The 16,669-nt window shown below is 37.4% G+C and overlaps 1 protein-coding gene across 1 annotated transcript in view; it reads left to right on the top strand.

Annotated features, from left to right (window-relative positions):
- MYLK (myosin light chain kinase) overlaps positions 1-16,669 on the top strand; it is a 217,294-nt gene that overhangs the window by 45,307 nt on the left and 155,318 nt on the right. The window lies entirely within an intron of this gene.

The following is a 16,669-nucleotide window of genomic DNA, read 5'->3' as shown; positions in this document are numbered from 1 at the left end:
GCTTTTGTCTGTTAAACCAACAAACCAATTCTTATTTAGAGTTCTGCTGCATCCTGTTATTTGTTCTTGCTGTTATCCCCCATCAGAAAACTTAAAATAGAAAATAGGGCTATAGCAAGTCTTTCTGGCATCTGTCTTGACTGTGGGAATTGCCCTTTGCTTTTATTTCTTTTTTTACTTTTTTTTCTTTTCTGAATCTTCAAGAAGGGAATTATTTTTCTTTTTGTGATCATGACTCGGTGTGTTAGAAATATTGATGCTTTGCTGAATATACTGTGTAATGTCATCTTCTAGGATCTTAGAAAAGCAGTTTTCTTTATCACTTGTTGGGCAAATCATTCAGATGTATGATGTAGAACCACATATAAGTAACAACACTGCCTCTGATCACTTGGACTGAAATGTCCTCAAAACAAAACTGCATCTGGCCACACATTTTAAATCTTCAGAGTGGATTGTGGTGTTTGTTTTAATGAAAAAGCATAAAGTTGCAATAGACACCTTATGACAGCCTGCATAAATTCTATAACCTATTTTATAGCCAATCTGAATTTCTGAATGCCTAAATATCTGCTTGCTAAGGGCTTCTTATGTAGAAACTCTTTGGCTGTCTTTCCTGAACATACAAAGCTGACATGAATGGCAGTTACTGTGCAAACAGTAAAGATTATTAAAAACTAGACTCAGGCCCTACAGATTTCTTGCAGCAGGGTTTTGCTCTAGAGTTGTCAAACATACTTTTAAAAAACCCAACTCTTGCAGCAGTTTCTGAGATGAATAGCACTCTTTTCTCAATGCATTGGTAAAACAGAGGCAGGAAAAGTTCACAGACTGAAAGGGAATCCAGATCAGAAGCAGACTGGAGGTCTGGGCTCCCTGTCCTCTCTTTAGATTACTAGATGTTGTGTGGAATTTGCCTGGATTACACTGTTTAAAGGTTATCTATTAAAACAATGAAAAAGATGGTTTGAAATATCTTCACTGTTTGAAAACAGGACCATTCTGTTTAATCTAAAGAATAAAACTCTTGCCTAGCTACTGTGCCTCTGGTTTCAGATAACCTAGTCATTCCAAACATAAGGCTGTTGCCTCAGAAGCAGAAATCATCTGTTGTCCTGTACCTCACCAGGCAGATTCCTGGAGGCTGTTTTTTCCTGCCAGACAAGAAATAGAATAAATAATGCAAGGTTACTGAGGTTGCAGATCTTGTAGAACTGTGGAACTGTAGTTCATGATTAATGGGTTTATACTGAGCTGCCAAAACTCTAGCCAGTGTAAACTGGTTCATTTTTGTGACCCTATGAAGACAGACTGATTTATACCAGCTTACAACTTAGCTCCTTATGACATTCTTCTCCCTTATGGTAACATAATAGTAATCATAAAAAAACCCCATCATTTACCTGTGCTTGTCTGGCCTCCATGCTTTACCTTTTACTTTAAGTAGTCTGGTGCATCATAAGCCATGCATTTATTGTTTCAGCCATCATTAGTAGTGTCCATAGAATAAACCACTGTACTCCCATACAACTAAAATGCATCTGACAGTGATGTTGGAACATTGTTCATTGGTGTGGGAGGACAGAGGAGGCAGGAAGAGGCAGTAGATAATCTCAGCAGTGATGTGAGGAATCAAGAAGGTAATGAGCAAAAAAAACCCCTCCAAGTTTGATAATAAACATCCTCAAAAAAGCCCTGAACAAAACAACGCACAAACCAACCAAAACAAAACCTCAGAAAGCAGGAGATGAGCCTTTCAGCATTCCAATAGACTGCATACTGCCATGAAGAAATGCAGGGGACGAAAAAGATGATAAACATGGGAACTTGAAACTTTCCAAATCAATTTGCATTCTGCCTTTCCTCAGTTCTTAAACAGAAGTGTTTCACAGAGCCCAGGGACAGCGCTAGGACTGGGTCATGCTTCTTATAGATTCTCTATATGTCTTCACTAAAGTTGTTCAGGTTTGAAGCTGACATGGCAAAGATGCATGGGAGAGATCAAGCTGATGGAGGGGAAAAAAACCCACCCCAAAACTGAAAGTCTAAAAGCTAACAGAGCTGTGGATTCATTTCAGTAGCTGGTAGAGTGATAGAGTAAAAAAAAACCATTGGCTAAGCAGCAGCACAGGGGAATGTGTGATTTGATTAACTAGTAAATATTTTGCAATACTTCTTTTAGCTGGCAAATGTTGGAGGTATTGGCAGGGAAAGGCCATTGGAAATAGTAGCAAAATTATTGTGGTTACAGAAAAAGTAGGAATAGTATTTGAGCCATAGGGGAAGTCTTCCTGTGTTGTAACCTGTAACGAGTGACATCCTTATGCTTTTTGTTTGAACTTGTGAGGCAATGCACTGCTGGGACTGGGGGATACAAACTGTATACTTTGCTGTGGCATAGTAGGAATTCCACTACAGACCTCTAACTTGCTATGCAAAAATGTCTTTGTGCTTTTACTGCCATCTTGGCTTCCTGTGCTGTGAGTGTTATACATAGTTACTGAGAGTTTAGGATTTACTGTTACTTGTCAAAATATTGCTATATTGATCGGGAGTTGTTTAGCAATACGCTTACTTAGCCTATATATTCATATGGTCTTATTTGTATTAATAATCTTATCTTTATCCCTCAGTCTTCAGAGCTAGATTCCTCAGAAACTATATCTAATGTTAAAAGAAAAAAATAATCCTCATTTGGATGCCTTTAGATGCAATTAAGTTTTGTTTGGTTTTTTTTTTCTTTTTCTCCTTGAAATAGTTGGGTACTTAGGTGGTTGGTTTCTTTTCATGAGTGTGCTCACGCAAGTTTGTTTTTGGTTTTTTTTTCAATGATGAATTATTTTGCATGTGATTTTGGAGGCATGTTTGAAAACTGAAGCCTAACCATTCCTTGATCAGCAGACTTGGATATCTGTCACATGAGGTGCAAATATTCCAAGAATTTTCTCAGCAAGACCAATGAACTTCCTGTTTGTGTACCTTTGCAGTTTTCAGTGCAATGATTTCTACTCCCTATTTACTGATTCTGGATATAGATTATCCTTATAATTGCCTTTATGAAAGCAGTCTTTTTCCAATAAATCTTCATGAGAAAACGAAATAATCTTGTGCAACTGGCCAAACAGCCCTTTGCTAGAATTGCATCTATGCTGTGTCTGTGGGTCCACTGGGAAAAGCAGTTTTCTATCCTCTCTTACCTCCTCAGTGCTAGTTTCTAGATTCTAGTTAGTGTGGATATTTTTTTGTCTAAAAGGGGACTTCTGTGTTTGCAGAATTCTCATTCCAATTTGACACTTTCTGTGACAATTTCATAAGGTAACTTTCTGGTTGTTGCTGATATAGGAAAAAGACTGCTTAAGGGCAAAATGGGATGGACTTTACTGATACTTTCTCAACCCCCCTCCCTAAGCTTTACAAAATTCTTTGAACTTTTTAATCCTATTGATACTAATCAAAGATCAGATTACCTTTTTTGTTGTTATTTCCAAGTTAATTAAAAACCTTTTTTCATGGATATCTTCTAGAACTGAGGCATACTCTTACTTTTTTAATTGATAAATGATATAATAAGGCACGTCTGCGTTAGAGCTTCTCTGCAGAGTTTTAAAGTGCACCTGGTTCTAAACTGGTTTGCAGAGCCTGCAGAGCTCTGTATTAAGCACACAGAAGTTTCCTGGCAAGTGCTTGTAAATGAAGAGCTTGCCTTGGACCTGGTTCCTTACTCAGGTCTCATGCAAGACACTGCCAGCCTTTCTATTGACTTCAGCTAAATTGAAGTGAGACATTACTTTGTTGCTCACCTCGGATACAATACTGGAATAAAATATGTGACTAGGAACAAAACACAGAAACTGGTTGGGTTCTGCCCCCTGTCCTCCATGACTGAAATTGGTTGTCAGAATAAATTTGACAGAGATCATATTTTAATCTCAATTAAGACTTCAATATGCTGTATGTATCTCAGTGTGGTGGTAGTAGGTAATTTAAGGGCAGGAGAGGGATGATTCTCTTAATCTGTCATTAAAGAAGACACCTCTGGTAGGAACTGCATGCAAAACGAACTTAAAAGAGAATGGAGAAAACATGAACAATTCTTGTGTATGCAAGAGATATACGAAAGAAGTAATGGATGAATGGATATGAAGTATAGGCGACATTTGAAGAACTAGTTTTTTTCATATGTGTTTTTTTTAAAAAATCCTTAATGTTTCATCTTAAACCGAAGAATGCATTTCTGTTTCTAATATCAACACTGCACATTTTTATTCACATCTGTGTAAACATTTGTATAATTGGTGTCTTTCTGACCTGCTCACTTCCAGCATTGGCATCCAGAGCAGTGGTTGGGATCTCTTATAAAGGAGAATTTCCCTAGACTGACAGGTAGACAGACTGATTGAGACACTTGGGTGGGGAGAAATGTAAGACACTTCACAAACAACAAAGATTGGGAAGGGGGGCATGGGAGGAATGACTCTTCAACAACTTAATCTGTGGGTGAAAGTCAACAGAGATTTGTATGAACCTCAGCCATTCTTGGATTATTTGTCGGTTCTTATTGAGGGGATTACAGAAAATGTTCTGAAGGTCTTTCAGTTAAAGCTGTAGAATTTAACAGAACCATCATGATTCTCAACCATACTGTCAGCACAGCTGAATTTTGGTGGCCTCTGACAGCCTTCTTCATATGTTCTTTGTTATATTCCCACTGTCTGTGTGACTGTACTCTTCTCCACTCCTCAGTGCCTTTCTGCATCCTCAGAACTGCAGAATTGTCGTTTTAATCTCGTGTTGATTTCTTTTTTCCTTCTCATTCTCTTTTGTTTTTAATCTCAACTCTTCCTTTTTTCCTCCCTCTGTTCTTTCCAGGCTAGGGATCACTGATGCCTGTCAGGGACATGAAAAGTTATTCACCTCCCATCTTTTCACTGCCTGTGAGGAGAGCTAGACCTTTTACTCCCTGTGTGATAGACAAGTTAATGTGACTGACAGGATCAAGCCTCTATAGAACACGCTCATGAGAACATCACAGTTCTTTGACTTGCTCAGTTTTGTTGGGTTTTTTTTTTTTAAATGGTATAGGAGAACTCGCTTTGTGGACATGATGGAAAGATTTTATTATTTCTACCACCTTTTTTCTTGCTGATACAGTAAATGCTGATATGTTAATTGAACAGCTATACTGTGTAAAGAGAGGCTGAGGATTGGATGGGGCCCAGATTTCATGAGAAGAGCCATTCCAATGAATTTCCATGCAGAAGAAGGAAAATGGGCTACTTTTGGGCTTGTCTCCCAGCTGGAAGCAGGGGAGTCAGGGCAGACCTGGATCTCAGACAGAGTCCAACCACTTTTCTGTTCATACCAGCCCCACTGAAATGTGAAGTCTTAAAACCACTGTTTCATATCTGAATCTCTTTTTACATACACTTTTAAGATGGTGGCTTTGAGAATGCTCATTGTGTGCTTTTGTAGAGCATAGCTGAACAAATGTGATGAGATCTAAGCAAATTACCACAACTCTCTAATCTAAAAACTCATTTAAAAGTATGTAAAGACTTTTTTATTCAATAAGATGCTGGGATGTAACAGGGAAGTTTCTGTATGTTTGAAAATGGAAGTGTCTTTAAAAGCATTAATTTGCCTGCATGTCCCACTCTTTGCAGTCTCAAAGGAAAGATGTGTTCACTTGTTATCAGAAATGGACATTTGGCTGAGATTTGCAAACCGGTGCTTAAGTAAGATCAAATCAGATTCCATCTCCCTCCTTGCTAAACACTGCAATGTTGATGATTTATATATTGATATTGTAGTCATTTTCATAGGCTGATTTCCCCCCCCCCCCCCCCCTATAACAATTGTTTTTCCTCATATTTATAGTGTTCTCTACAGAATAGTAACTGTCTTGCTGACCTATATCCAGCATGTGAAAGTCCTATGTCATGGTCCAAATTTAACAACAATTGCCAGATGAATCATGGAGTCATGGGTTTGGAAGGGACTTCAGAAGGCCATCCGGTCTTTCCTGTGTCCAGGGCTAAACTGTACATGTCATTCCTGACAGACATTTGTATAGCTTCCAGCACTGAAGACTTCAGACTCTTTGAGCAATCTCTTTCAGGACTGCTTCACTTTTTATTTATTAAACTTTTTCCCCAATGTCTAAATTGTCCCTGGTACAATTAAAAGCTTATGACTTCACATGTAATTTTCCATGTACATTGAGAATAAATTTGTATTCATTTTCTCTGCAGCAAGCTATTAAAGTGGTAATTGTATTCGAACACTTAACTTCTCCACCTAGTGGAGCCCATTTGGGGAATTATTCTGTTTAAGAATTTGTAAAAATGCTACCACTTCTTGTTTGCTTGTTTCCAAAGTCTCCAGCTAGTTCAGGCTTGGAGTGCGGCATGCAGCACTGGATGTGAAATCTTACTAGCTACGAGAACAGACTGATGGCTTCAGTGTTAGGAGTTTATCATCTTTGGTTACATTATTACTAAACCCTAGACACTCGGGGTAAAGCAGAAAAGAACTCTCCAGCTCAAAGGATGTATGTAGGGGTTCACGTTTCATGATCTGAAGACTGTGTTAACTTCTTGATGATCTCTGGTACAGCTCTCCTGAACTGTGTTCTTAAAGCTTTCACTTCTTTCTTTCTGTGAGTAGGGACAGGAAAAAGATCACAGAAAACTGTCCCGTGAGGGTGTTGTGGACCAAGCACAAGCTCATTCCCTTTAGTAGACATTGCTTTATCTTGAAAATTTGAAAGCTGTTACTACCTTAGAAAAACTTCTTCTGCAGTCTAATTGTAAATGTTCTTGTCAATGCTGTAACTGTGAGCAAGAAGTTTTGTATGCTTCCTAGTGCTTTTATGAAATAAAACCAACTCTGTTGGTTAAGAAAAAAAAAGATATTATCATTGTATAGTCCTATCTCACATCTAGGTCATAACTTTTTTCAGCAAGGTGGTGTTTCTGTTTGCTTTACAGTGCCAAATACATTGTTAAGAATTGACGTATAACCAATGATTGTTGGAGTATGCTGGCTTCCATACACGAATAAAACTGTTGTTTCCAGAAAAAATAAACTCGAAGGAGAACTTATGGGCTAAGTTTTTTCTGCTGACAGTTAATGGGACTTAATAGAATAGAAGGCTGCACAGAATGTGGCCTTGTGCAGCGTATCTCAGCATAAAGAATCAGTGGCTCTTTCAAACGAAGAACCTAATTCCTTTAGTATTAAGTATTTGCTGTATAATTTGAAATTTAGTGACGTTTATCCATGGCCCAGTCTGTTGCTGGCTGAAGTCAACAGGTTTCTTTCCAACATTACCCCAGGGTTCACACATGTCAGCCAGTAGAGTGCATGTGTTCATTTTCCCAAATGGCATACAACTTGGCGAACTTGCGTCTGTCTTTTTTTTTGGAGTTCTGGCTATGTATGAAACTAAAGCACAAAGCAAAACCTCGAGACTAAAAAAATTGTGTTTTATGAACCACAAATCTTCCATGACTTAACCTTTCATGCAATTTTATGGCCCTATTGGCTTGGAAATGGGCAATAGCAATTGGCCACCTACAGCATCAGCATCAAGGAAGGTTAATATTGTGGTTACTCTTTGAAAGATGGAACCTAAAAAGCTCAACAAACAACTTCACTGTAAACTGCTGATTTAGCATAGTGTTCTACCACTGCTAAGACATAGCAAAACAAGGACTTTTTCTATAAAACTTATAATTTAAATCAAATGGTAGGCAGACATTTCAAAACTTGCCTCATGCTGACTTGCTCCAGAATTAAACTTGTTACCTTTGCTAGAAGCCTTGCTGAAACCTGCACTCAGTTGAAAGGAATTACCTTATAAAATAAACAGGAAATAAGATATTTCTTTCTTTTTTAAAAGATTCAGTTTTTCATTCGGTCCTTGGATCTTTGACATCCTGATTTTACTACTTTTTTTTTTTTTTAATTGCCTCCCAGCTCTATAGTCTTATACTAAATCATTGAAGTACCGAATCATTCTCCTTCCTCAAAATTGGGAGACAATACATATAAATGTCTTCTAAGGGGCTTGTGTGAAAGGTATTGTTTAAGTGCTAAGTATTGCTGTTAGCAAACTGTGTTCTTGGGCTTGTACATGTTGAGTATTAAGTCTGAACTAGAGCTGTAGCTGCAAATTTGTGCTTGTGTACTTGAAACTTCATGATATTATCAGCTTATACTGACATGCTTCACCTTCACATGGTTGCCACTGGCACTAAAAGTTACTCTAGATTTGCAAGTTAAATTTCAAGAGTGTCTATTTCAAATGTTTTACCCAAGTTCTCTTAAATCCATGGTCAGCTGGGATTCCCAGCTAATCCTCAGGTATTCTGGGTTGTTCAGTCACTGATGTCATGTGACTGTGAGCTGGAGAGAGGAAACTGGTTGGAAATTCTAATCTGCTGTGTGAAGATCACCTGGAACAAATGTCTTCCTACAGGTTTCTCTGTTAATTGCATCAGTGTATATCCTGAAAGGCAGCACAGCACTTAAAGAATTGTTTTCCTTTCTGCAAAAATGAGCTGTTAGTCCAGGTCCTGCTGTCCAGTGATTGAGGTCATATCTCATATCCACACCCAGAAATCTCCTGAATTTTGGATGATCTTTGACACATGTATTTTTCTATCATAAACACCAGCTTCTACCAGTTATTTTTGGTACTTGTAACACATAAGCTACAAGGTGCAAATTCAGTACAAAATTTTATTGGTGAGATGAGGACTGGTACGATCTCTCTTTTTACAAATATAAGTGCATGCTCTGCATATCCTGAAAATCCTTGTTCAAGGACTATAAAAGGTATTATTGGAAGTTTGTTCCTTTATGAGGGCTGCTGTCAATGATGAAATTCAGATTGAGAATTGTAGTCCAAACCTTCCCAAGACTAAAGTCTTTGGATTTTGGTATATATTGAGTACCTGAAATGATCCTTTAAAGGAAAACCACTGGAATTTTATTGCCAATGACCTGCTGCTTAGTACACTGAAAACCTTTCTGTCGGTCTGGCCCTTTTTTTTTTTTTTTTTTTTAAGTTTTGCTTATAAAATAGGATTGTAGCAGATTTTGAAGTCAGATTGAATTACTCTGACCAACATGTTTCTATAAAAAGTTTCTATTCAAAATCTGTAAGAACAAGATCAACTTGCATCCTATTTGCCATCTGGGTTTCCCTCTGGCTTCAATTTGCTGCTATAAAATAATTTTTAGGTATGGATGCTGTACTGAACCTGCCCAATACATGTCACATTTAGTTACTTGTATTTCTTCTAAGATAACAGCTGCAAAGAAGCTGTTTCTTGTGGTCTGTTCTGATTTGCTGCTGCTTAATCTGATGTTTTAAATTAAACATGCAAGGTTTTGAGTCTTAAAATGTCATTGCATTCTTAAGACACATGTTCAGCTGCTTTGTAATGGGTATGTTTTTTCTTAAAGTTTAATACTCAGTGGTTATGGAATAAGTGAATAATGTAGCATGTCTGTTTATAATCAAGATGAATATGTTATCAAAGGTATACATCAATTTCTCTCTTTTATATGTTTTTCCACATCCTTCCTTGTTCCTGAAATACCTTTTGCAGCTACTTGAATACATCAATAAACCTTTAAGACACAATTGTGCAAGAGCACATATCAGGGCTCACGTAAGACACGTTCTGTTGCAGCCACATGACTACTGACAGTAGGTGAAGTTAGAGATCTATACACAAATCCAGTGGGCCTGTATCTTTACTACCCTAAACAGTACTATGAAATTGAGGAAAAATAGAGGATGTTTATAACTGTCTGTAACTGCAAGAAGGTCATATCCTTGCTAGTGATTTATTTGCTAAGCAACATAGGTGGCTAGGGAGGGCATGGTTTTCTTTTTCCTTGATAAGAACATGTGGAAATTTTTAACTTTTGTTTTTTAATTTTTAGATTTCTTAATATGATTTACATAAATAAAGAGGTTTATTAGAGCCTATAGTAGTCAAAACACATCTTTATATAAAACATAGGTCACTTAGTATCATCTTGAGTTATGCTTTTATGTAAGATAAGGATGAAATTCCTCACCCAGCTATGTGACTGTACCATGGAAACCATTTCAGGTTAATGCACATGCTGCAAATATAATAAAAGCATCAAATTTATGGATCAGACAAATGGATTCTCTTCTTACCTCTCTCTCTGATCTCCTAAAACCAATTCAGTTCTGTCACACAAGCCATGTGGCTATCTTTTTGTCTCATAAGAGACTTGTCAAATGAGTATTAATTATGAAGTTTGTTCTCGGTCTCACCAGGTTAGCCACTTTTACTTACGGACTGAACATTGTAGAAACCCTGAAAGAGTATGTGGAAAGAATCATCCTTTTTCTTTCAAGGATGCCCAAGACATACAGTGGACTAAAGGAAACCTGCCACAAAACATTTTTGTTCTTCTCTATCTCAGTGTAGCTCAAACTCCTAGAAGATATTGCACAGTGCTATATAAGAAAATGACCTAGCTTGATTTCAGAAAGCTGCTACTATACTTTGTAGCTCCAACTCTATATCACAGTCTCACACACCTACATCTTCTTTGGAGCTTGACAGTATTTCAATATATGCTATTGTATCAGCATAAAACTAGGGCTGCAGTAGGAATTTATTAAAATGAGCACCTGGAACGGTTTGAAACTGTTCTTTCCTTTTTCTGTGTACAGGCAAGATTCTTGCTAATGCAAAGACTCGTGGTTGGCTTGCTGAGTGTGAAATCCAAGGCACTGAAATGATGGGGGATTTGAAGAAATTGCTTACTTGTGGGAAAATTTTTGATGTGATGATCCCAAATGAAATTGTAATTTAGTTCAGAATTTTTTTACTGTCATTTTAGTGAGCCTAAGCTTTAGCACAAGCTGTAAATTAATCTGTAATTCCCATTTGTGTAGGGATGATTTTTTTGTGACTAAAAGGGCTTTTGTAGAAACTGATTGTGTTGTGAACGAGTGAGATGATGATGATCATTCATGGATGAGACAACAGAGGAAGAAACACCAGCTGAGTCAGGACTGGTACAAAATTTCACTTGGTCCCATAGTGTCAGGACATGTTCTGAGGTGCTGCTTGACTGCAACACTTAGCAAGACCCTGAAATAGTAGAGCACAAGCACAACAAGATATGAACATCACGAAAGTATGACTTTGTGGACAGTATCCTACTACTCCCTTAGAAAAAGAAAAGATCTTTCTCTTGTATTATTAGTGTGGCTGGTTCAGATTAGTCCTATGTGCAACAGAATAATCTTGTTGCTCTTCTTTCACCAGAGGCCAATACCTGTTATAGTTGCTGAAGGAGAAGCTTCCCAGAACAGGTGGCTGCAACGGGTGGGGTTGCAAGTCCCTCACTTCCTGTTCTGGTTTCCAACCTCTTCCCGTCTGTTAAATCTACCCATGACTTCATCAGCTTTGCTGATCCTTTATGGTTTATTGTTTTCCCTACACGCTGTTTCTTAGGTACTGCTAGCTGACAGGAGGCAGGACACTTCCTTGTGTGGTCTTGGAGGGCAAGACTGAAAAGATAGTCTCAAGGCATATGGCTGCAAAAATTCATTTCTGTAGTCCTGTGAAGAATGTGTTCCTTTACAGATTGGTATAGAAGTATGGTAACCACATGTTAGTCCTTCTGGTAAAGAAAGAGACTATAGGAAAGGAAGTAAGGTGTGTGGAAAGGGAAAGCTATCAAGCAAGTTGAGAAATGAAAGAAGCTTTCTTAAATACTGAAGGTTTTGAAGAATAATACTTTGAATATTTGAAGAATAACACTTATTCCCTAGCAAAACTCTTGAAATCAGTGGTCTGTGTAGGGGAATAGAAATTTACCTACTGTTTTAAAATATGTGCTTTTTGAAAAAAACACGATTCATTAAAAAAAAGCTATAATGAAATCCAGCTTCCTGGAAGTTTATAGCAATTTTATGCCTTTTGCTAGTTATGCTATTTATGTGGCCCTATTACTGTAGCCTGACTCCTACCCTTTAATATAGTTATCCTCACAGCACTTCTTTGTGGTAAGGAAGTACAATAATCCCCACTTTACAAATGGGGAGCCATGGCAAGAGAGGCTTAGCGACTTGCCTGAGGTCATGCAGGCAGCCCATTATGGGGCAGGGAATTCAACCAGGACTCCTAAGCAGCAGACAAATGCTCCAGCCCCTGGGCTGTCTGTCCTTCTGCTCCTACATTTAAAGAGTGCTACCCAGATTTCAAGAGATGGTTCAGATGTTATTAAAGGCAGTCTGGTGAAAACAACAGAGTAGCTGGACCACATTAAAATGGGCTGTTTAGGTGTGGAGTTGCACTATCAATTAGCCAAGTAAAGGTTTTTCAGCTGGCAGCTCCATTTTCCTCTCACTTGCACAACTTTGCTTTCTCATACGCACACTCATGCCCTCTATGCAACTACATTTTTCTTCTGCCTTGGAGGAAGGACTCAGTAAAAGGAAATTAGTATAATTAAATGGTTATATAGGAAGCTGATGGTAAGTATTTACTTATACAAAATAAGTGAAGGAGAAAAAACTAAGTGGTGGATTTCTTAGTGTTTGCTTTTTTGGGGTTTATTTTTGTGAGCAGAGTATTGAGTGACAGAGATTTGTTCCCAGTAGAAAATGCTTGAAACACACTAGTCTGCTTTGGTATTAGAAAGATTAGAGGGCACACTGTGAGAATTTGTAAGGGTTTATGTGCTTTTTAGAAAGGATTAAGAATAAAAAAAAATAATCCAGATTAGAAATGCTGTCTAACCACATCACTACCATACAAGCCAACATTTGCGTGGTGGTTTTCTTTTATGTTTAATACCACAATGTTTGTATTGCAACTTCAGTTACAGTTGGTTTTGTTTAAAGACCATAGTCTAGGTGCGCACTGCATGCAGAATGAAATGTTATGAGTTCACATAGCATCCTTGAAATCTTATTCAGCAGCAAGCCTGAAATACCTAAGAAAAAGATTTTAGGGAAAAGCTCATTCTAGAAAGTTACCTAAATTTAAGGGGAAAAAAAATAAAAATCAGATACGTTCCATACCTTTTAAATGTCTGCTTACTTCCTGTCTATCAAATTTTAAGCTTGAACAACATTTGGTCTCTGGAATGTTATTTCTTTAAAAATATTTGGACATGGTAGTTCCGTGGTAATGCCAGACTGCACAAGATGGAATTATTTGTTTGGGAACATAATTGTTAAATATCCTCTAAGATGGAAAAAAAAACCAACTTCCTAATTATTTACTAGAAGCATCTTCACCATACACAGCTAATTAAAGTCAGACTTCTGTATGAGGATGATTAGAGGCTTGTGTTGCTAGAAAGTTGCTTGTGCTGATCTAAGCTAATATTCACTTGTAAATTTAATCCCATTTAGACACTTTATTTAGAAAAACCTAAATCTATGCAAGATGTGTTTATGGCAAAGACTAGCTATTACTTTATTTTGTGCTTTACAGTCTCACTATATTAAGCATCAATTTGTTGGCAGTTTTTGGCATCTTACCAATATGCAATAGAAATTTAACCTGACCAGTAAGAGTGGCTTAGTTGTTCAGGATTTTTTTCATTTTTTTCCCATTCCCTGCACACCCACACCCACACACACCCACACCATTTCTCTATTTTTATTTTTTTTCTCCTCCATTTTGTTTTGTGCAGAGCTTGATCAAATAACTAGAAAAATCAGTGCAAAGCTGGTGTTGACCTTTAGCTCAGTCTTCATCAGTCTTTCCTAGGCCCAGGACTTTTCATCCAGTGAAATCCGGATATATCCGAGCCCAGTAATGCTTGGAGGATGAGCGTATGTTGAATGCAGTGTATTTTCCAGGCATGTGCCGATGGCTCTGTTTCAGGTAGTTGGTGAGTTTGATCTTGTAGCTCCAGTGTGGAGGTTTCTGTGTGTAAGCAGGTGTCATGCCTAAGAAGTTCCTTAAAGTCACCCTACATAAGCAGTGCATTGTACCTAAGGACTGACACTTGAGCATTTTGTCCCTACAAAATAATCCTGTGAGCACCTGCAGTGCATATAGTTTTCTCATGCTTGTTTCAGCCGTTATAATGGCATTGGCCAAAATGGAGTTCCATTTGCATGGGTAAATATCAAGTTTGAATTGCATTCTGAATGTTACTACTCTTACAATACTATTTTTAAAATAAAATTTATGGGTTATGTGTGGTTTTGATGATGTTTTGGTTTTGTAAACTCTCTGCAAAGTTGATACAGATGTGTGTGGAAGGATAGGTTTTGTTACTGGCTTATTATGGAATCAAATGTCATTACAGTGTCTTCAGACTGGAGAGGACTTCCATAACATCTGTATTATGCCTGGCACGTTATTGTCACTACTGGTGGTCTGAAAATTTTATTGCAGGCTTGTATTGGCAGACTGATTTGTTAATGAAGGGTTTCACAGCTAGAGAGATATTGCAGATTTTGGCATTTATAGGCTCTGGAAAGGTGCTGCTTAGCAGAGGGGAACATCATGTGGGAAGAAAAATTGAGGATTGGGAAGTTAGTTGAGCATGTCAAGAAGTGAAGATCATCTGTGGAAAAGAGAATTTCAAGGAAGCACTTAGAGAAAGAGAAAAAAAGAAAATTAGAAATAGAACTTAAAATGGGGTTTTGGCCAGTTCAGAAGAGATAAGTGGATACAAAATTAGCAATGTTGTATACTAAAAGTGACAAAATATCACAGTTGATATTTACAGTAATTTGGGATTTGAAAGATGTTTTATCTTAATCTGTAAAATAATATATATTTTTTTTTAAATGTGCTAGTAAATATGGACTCAGTGTGCTCAGTATGCATCAGTTTAGAGCTGTATAATTGATTGAAAGTCTGCTGGAATAAACTGCAGTTTCAGCTGAGTGAACTGAGTTTGGAGTCTTGTCCTTAATGAAAGAACAATTAATTGAAAGAAAAATTCTCTCACTTTTTTAGGCAAATGGTTGTTCATCACAGTAACTAGCTGTGAGAGACTCAATTTTTGTTAGGGTGCCAAGTATATTTGTTAGAAAAGTACCAAGTCTTTGATTTCATCTTTTGTCTCTGGAATACAATCAGTTTCTTCCTTATTTGAACTATATTATGATTTCATACAGTTCTTTGATAAGGTGCAGAGATAATTTTGGGGTTGTTTTGTCTGTTTGTGTTTTAAAGAGTTGCTTATACTGGAAAGGGGGACATGCTGTGCTCTGAGGTGACTGGGTGCCAATACAGATATTCACTGCAAGCTTAACTCCTGTGCAAAGGAAGGCAGAATTTCTCGGTTTAAACTTTTGCATCATAGTTAAGGAAACATTTCTATTCCATTTATGTGTTTGGTCTCAGCAATACAATTGTTAGAACTGCTATGATATTTTCTTGGGGTTTTTTGCATGTTGATATACAGAAATGCCAACAGGACACCATTCCAGAGAAATCCAAAGTCCACATCATCTTGAAGAAGGAGATTCCAAGATTTTTTTTTAAAAAAAACACTGTGTGCATACATAAATCAGCTGGTATCGTGGAAGGATTTGCTTTCTAAACTACAGTTCCTGACAAGTGCATACTATGAAGGAGGAAGCTCTGTGGCTCCTACATCTTAGAACAAAACACCCTCCGGAGGTGCCTCAGTTGACTGTGAGGGAGACAAAACTTCCAGTTCAGATTGAACATCTAACTTTTAGACTAATAACTTCCACGAGAGGGTCTACCCTCTTAAACTGTTTTCAATCAGCATAGAGAAGGTCTTTCTGTATGTTTATAGAGCATGTCAGGTATGCTACGTGGAAAACTGTGGCACATAAGTGATGTTGGAATGTAAGTCCTATTTGGAAATGAGTGAGTGTTGTGTTCCCCTGCTCCTCAAACAACTCCAGCCTGTTCTAAGAAAAGTATCCTTCATACAATTAGGAATAATGTGTCCCTAGTTTAATTGATTTCTCTTTTGTTCAAATTGAAGTTTCACTGTTTACTTAACTATTATTTATTGTAACATTCATCAGAATCAGATGAATAAATACAACATAATATATATTATGGATTGGTGTGTATAGCAGAGGATTATGACTGGAAGCCCAGTGTTCTTCACTGGTTCACCATGACCTGTTGGTGGGTCAATCCATTTCTCAGGTGTTTTTTCCTTGTTAAACTTGTCTATTAAATAGGCATTTTACAGTGGGGCTTCAAATTTACATAGATTATTTAAGGAGTTAGCACTAGGGTCAGCTACTAAAGCTACTACTATTTTTTTCTCCAGAAAACCTGAAATTTTACTTTTCAAAAATAGAATAATTTTTGCTTTCTTGGGAAGTATGAAATGTGTAGCAGAAGAGTCACCTGTGAGGCAGATATCTGTAATGAGATCTCCAAAATGCCATTTTTGTAGCATTATGAAATTTGTTCTCCATGCTATTTTACCAGCATATTTGCTGTAGAAAGATTTGCAGTAGAGACTTGGAATTTCTGCAAAAGCATTTGTTATGTACTAGCAGTACTTTGGAGGGAGTTATCCAGATATTTCTTAAGATCTTGAAAGCATGGTATGAAAAATCAGATTTTCCACATTCCCGCTTGCAACTTAAATCCAGTGCAAACAGAGTTCTCTTTATTTCATAAGTACTTGTTTA

Source organism: Falco cherrug, chromosome 8 (genome assembly GCF_023634085.1).
Source record: "Falco cherrug isolate bFalChe1 chromosome 8, bFalChe1.pri, whole genome shotgun sequence".
NCBI lineage: Eukaryota > Metazoa > Chordata > Aves > Falconiformes > Falconidae > Falco > Falco cherrug.
Note: the sequence above shows the minus strand (reverse complement) of the source record. Positions and strands in the feature narration are given on the sequence as shown.